The following is a 6,000-nucleotide window of genomic DNA, read 5'->3' as shown; positions in this document are numbered from 1 at the left end:
AACTACACTACCTAACATTTTAAACATTTTACAACAGAAGCCAAAAATTATTTAACCGTTATATCAATACCCACATACCCAGGTATGTTTTTCATTTTTGAAGTGATATATCTCGAGATCTATATATCGTATCGGTTTGAAATTTGAACTATGCTTTCTGTAATGTTTTCTATACATTTTCCAAAAATTAGTTAGATATATATTAGGCTTCACGCAATATTTTTGAAATTGTGATATCATACCTTTTATGACAGTTTTTGGAACAACGCTAATATTGGCGTAATTATTTTGTTAAAATTTCAACTCCTTCATCTGCACATCTGCGGCCAAAATATCGATTTTGGGCGACATTTTTTTATAGACCGAAAACTGCTGTATATATTTCAAATATGACTTTAGTATACTATTCTACAGGAAAATTTAAGATATATAAACTTAATTTAACAGAATTTAGATGCACTATAAATGCATAACAGCAAAAGAAAAAATGCAATTTAAAAAAAACCTGATTTTATCATTCGTAAATATAATATTCAATGCCCTTAAAAAATAGTGTTAACATTTTTAATTTATTGTAATCCCTTTAGGAGTTATGATGGTTATAATGTTGGCTTGTGGTTTGATAATTTCCCATCAAACAATGGTGTTTTTCGTCATCATCTCCGAATTTAATAAAACTCTATCCAATTAATGTTCCATATATAACTTGTATAATTTTGGGCCTTATAACTTTCGTGCTTTTCGAAATATAGCGTTGTAAAGTTTAAAATCTGAAAATTTAAAGTCTCATCACATCTAAAGGGTTAATGATAAAATTTTTGTTTTTGCACCATTTGCCTCAGCAAAAAGCATATTTTGATTATGCACAAAGAAACAATTTTTTGAAATATTTTTTGAAAAAGTGCATCTTTGAATAATACTAAATGCACTTTTGAAGCATTATAAAAGTGAGAAATTAAGCTCATTCTTATTGATTTGTCCTATAAAATCAATTATTAGAGCATGATTTCCTATAAATTCTACAGTTTCTGCTCCGCCTCAGATATGCAGAGGAAGGAGTTGGAATTTTGAAGAAATTATTACAGCATAGTAATCACTGATACAAAAACCTTCTAAAAAGTTGTGATATTACAAAAACGGGAAACATTTTATTTTTTGAAACGAAGCCTAATATATATATTAAACCGATTTATGACCGATTTACTATTTTTACCTCGTGTATCAATACCCAACATACCTGGGTATGTATACAAATTATATGTCAGTTATCGGACAAAAATTAAGTTTCATAAAAAATTTTATGTTTTATTATTGGAATTGTATATATTCTTGTATCTTATGAAAAAAAAATTTAACTAAACAACAAATTTAGTTCTAAATACAGAGTCATATGTCTATTCATAAATTTGAATGTGATATATTTGTGGACCCTGTAACATTAACAAATATGGGCCGATTTTGATGAAATACATTTATTTTATTGTATATGACTTAGTAAAGTAAAATTATGCTGATTATAATAATTTTATTCCCATATAAACAAAAATATTTAAGTTTAAACTTTAAAATTTTAATTTTTGACCATGACTTAGCAATCTTTTTTTGCAAAGAACTTTCCTACTTACGACAGCAAAAACAATTTCATTAATGCTAATCAATTTTATACACCTTAATAAATAATATATAAAAAGTTTTGTTCAATTATCTTTCCCGGTCTCTGAGTAATAGCTTCTTGAAGTCAAAATTTTACAAAGTCAAATTCTGCATAATGTACATTATACGTTATATATGAAGGCGTTTTTCTTTAGGTTTTTTGCATATGATATTTTTGTTAATAGGAAAGCAAAACTTTAAAAGAAATTGCTTAAATTTAATGGTTTTATTAAATTAGAAATATATAAAAAGATGAAATAGCCATATAAATTGTATGACATACCCGGTTATGTGGGTATTGATGTACGTAATTTTGCTCGGGTATAGACAAGACGGTTAACAATAAAATCTATCACATGTTTTAATGATTGACAAAAAATTAGCTTTCGAACAATTTTAAAAATAATTTTTGGACGGCTAGATTGAGATTTTGGACCACAGTGGGCCGTTTGCGTTTTAGGTGACGATATATACTATAGTGTGATTTCATGCCCATCAGCCCTGTCATACACTATGTAGGGTATTGCAATAAACAAAGAATCAAGAATTCAGCAAATTTTACAAAACAAAAACAAAATGTATACGTTTTTGTTATCAAATACATACCTGGCCTTTGGTCACAAACAAGTTAACAAAAATTGTTTTTGTACATTAGGGGGGCTCCAAATAGAAGTTCCGATGTTCCCACCGAAAATGAATATTTAGTTAATTTTAAGATGGCATTTCTTTTTTTTTTTTTTTGTCCTGACATTAGTATTACATTCTTCAAAGGATAATAAGGTTTTTTTTGAGGTTTTTACGATTTTTTCATTTCCAAATTTTCAAAATTTTTAATATTTTTACTAGCATTAACATTCATGGCATGTCATTGGATGCGCCTCAAAGACCTTACACATGATATCATATCATTCCTTTTCGAGAAACATGAAAAAATAGGAAAAATCTTATAAAAAGACCTTTATATCCATTTATATCACACCAAATATTGATCCCAGTGCATGTATGTGCTCTGTAACTTTCGAATCGACAAAAAAAATCGAAAAATTTATAATCTTCTTGTTTAAAACAGGGTGAACACATATAATTCAAATATATTTCGGTTAATTGTAATGTGTTTAGTTTAAAAATTATTTGAATCACGCAACTAAAAAGTGGAAGACTCTAATATTTCAATGTTTTTTTCTCGACTCGAAAGTTACAGAACATGGGCACATGACAAACATTTTGAGAAGCGGTATCTTTAAATGGCATCCCAATGTACATACATGCATGTTAAGTGACCCAACTCAAAAAATTAATTTTAACGAAATTTGCACTAAGGTTAGTACTATTGGATAGTAGGTCAGACACAAATTTTCAGCTCTATCAGTCAAGAACTGCCGGAGAAGAGGGAGTCAAAGTTGGACAATTTGCTCATACAGGGTTTTATTCAAATGAAAAGAAAGCTTAGACCATTGCCTTTAAGAGCTTTGTGATTACTCAGTGGTATGCGAGTGAGATATACATACAATATAAAAAAATATTTTAACTTCAAAAGCAAAGTTTTTGAGTTAAAATATATTTTTTTTTCACATATGACCCTTGAATCCCACTAAGTGACCACAAAGCTCTTAAAGGAAATGGTAAGTCTTATTTTAAGTAAAAAATACAACAAAAACGTCCAGTTTGAAAAAATAGGTGAAAATTAAGTGCCAAATTTTGAACAAAATTATTCTTGAGTTAAAAAATAATTTTTTTGATAGATATCCCACTCGCATCCCATTATGGGGCTATAAAGCCCTTAAGGAAATTGTATAAGCTTTCTTTTAAGCAAAAAAGGGCCCATTTAAAAAAATAATAATTAAAAAAACATTTAAAAAAATGTTTTTAGAAAGAATGAAGAAATAGCTTTCTAAACTCCTTTGAACAATTTTTGGTAGGACCAATAGGGGAAAAGTTACACTAATTTGAATAAAACCCTGTATAACCAAAATGTCCAACTTAGACCCTCTCTGACTTCGGCAGATCTTGACCAATAGAGCTGAAAATCTTGCCTACTATCCCATAGTACTAAACTTGGTGCAAATTTCGATTTCGAAAGCATTTATTTCAGTGAAATGCTTGCATGAAGGAAAAAAAAATTTGTCTGACTGACCGCCCCCCCTCTAGAATTGTTCTATGGGTTGTAAAACTATGTCACACAAAAATTTAGGCTGATTGGATAACGTTAACAGGTGCCGCAACAGCTCTGAAGTTTTCAAGTGCATTTACAAGGGGAAAATATTGATTTTTTTCAGTTTTTGTTCAAATTTGGCAATTTAGTAATAAATTTTGAACTTAATTGTATAGGAATCATAATGTGCACAGATTAAGCATTTCGGAATGATATAAAACACGAAAATTGAAAACTTTAAAAGTTATTGCGAATTCCCAGGCCATTAACGTGTCTCACAGCACATGAATTCGAAATGTGACAAAAAAAAATTACTTTTTTTGGGATATGTTATAAAAAATCATTTTGTTATTAAAAATATATCTATAATTACTCGAATATTAGTTTTTGCTCTTATAAGATAAAGCTAACTCGTTCTCAGCTATTTTCAAAAAAGTTTGATTTTTTCAACGGCAGTTTCAAATCTCCAATTTCAGTTTTTTTGAATCTTTGTTAAACAAATTTCAAAATTTTAAAGAGATCTCATGGGGATTTATGCTATTGACCATAAATCCCCATGAGATCTCTTAATATTCGAGTAATTATAGATATATTTTAAGTAACAAAATGATTTTTTAGAATATATCCCAAAAAAAGTATTTTTTTTTGTCACATTTCGAATTTATGGCCTGGGGAATTCGCAATAACTTTTAAAGTTTTCAAGTCATTTTTGTGTTTTATATCTTTCCGAAATGCTTAATCTGTGCACATTATGATTCCTTTACAATTAAGTTCAAAATTTATTACTAAATTGCCAAATTTGAGCAAAAACTGAAAAAATCGATATTTTCCCCTTGTAAATGCACTTGAAAACTTCAGAGCCGTTGCGGCACCTGTTAACGTTATCAGCCTAATTTCTTGTATGACATAGTTTTACAACCCAAAGAACAATTCTAGAGGGGGGACGGGCAAAATTCGCAACTTCGTTTTTTTGGAGCACTCTAATGTACATACGGGTCACTTTTATAGAATTTTTGAAAATTTCTAATCGGCCCTACCCATTCCTCATAGAGTATAAAAAAGTATAAAAGTCCCGAGCGCAAAATAGTTTCCGCGGTAAATGCATTACAGTTTTAGATATTTCTTCTTAAATTTTTTTTTAATACAAAATCAGAATTTTTTGATGAGGGATGTTATTTACGGAATAATATTACTCGCAAGATATTTGGATCTAATTTCGGCGAAAGCCTGACAATGTCAAAGAATATGCTCCAGAGTTTCAATGTCCTCTCTCGGCTGTACCCGTAATACTGTGTGTCCACTCAGAATACGTACAATCATACTAACCTCAGACTTGTTCATTTTGAGGAAGCTTCTCGTCCTGCTCTCGTTAGGGTCACCCCATAGGATACAAGTGTGGACGAATAAACATTAAGGTAATTTTTTGTAATAAATTATTTCAAGATTTGGTAAAAAACTGAAAAAAATACATATACATATTTATGTAATTTTTTATTTTGTGTAACTTTCCTTTGTATTAAACATTTTTATAAAATGTGTATACCACCCTAATTTATACATTGTATGTTGATTACTTGCTAGTAAATTGTCATAACACAAAAATTACACTTTTATGTAGACAGAATGACAAACTTATATACAAAATTATCTTATAAGTTTTCAAACTACATAAATTTAAATTCGCATACAATAAATACGCAGACGTTTTCCTTATCTGAATAAATATATTTATAGAGTTCCTGGTTAAAAAAAAACTTTGAAATTATTTTTGTGTTAACCTGATCTTGATGTAAAAGTACGTTATTGTACATGAATACTTTTGCGAATTATGTCCATGTATGCATTGTATTAATAGCCAGTCAATCGCACATATTATGATTTCTTTGTACATTTCTTCAAACCTGCTTCTTCAAGTCTGCAAATTGCAATTTCAATTTTCAGATTGAGCTCAAATCAAGCGTTTAAAGTTAGATTCATATATTCGAACGACTTTAGTTAAGTTTGGTTAAGTGCATCGGTCTGAACGTTACGTACGTGCTGAAAGTGATCATTTAAAAAATACAAACATTTCTGTAGAAAGTGGTACGCAAAATTACATCAGAAATTATAAAGATACATACATATTTCATTGTTAAAAATTTAAAATGAATATATTTTTGGATTAAAATTATAGCAATTTTAATAAAGTCATAATA

The sequence above is a fragment of the Lucilia sericata genome, unplaced genomic scaffold (genome assembly GCF_015586225.1).
Source record: "Lucilia sericata isolate MDLA Ls3-8-SP2 unplaced genomic scaffold, ASM1558622v1 Contig000005F_arrow, whole genome shotgun sequence".
Lineage (NCBI taxonomy): Eukaryota > Metazoa > Arthropoda > Insecta > Diptera > Calliphoridae > Lucilia > Lucilia sericata.
This window is presented reverse-complemented; position numbering follows the sequence as displayed.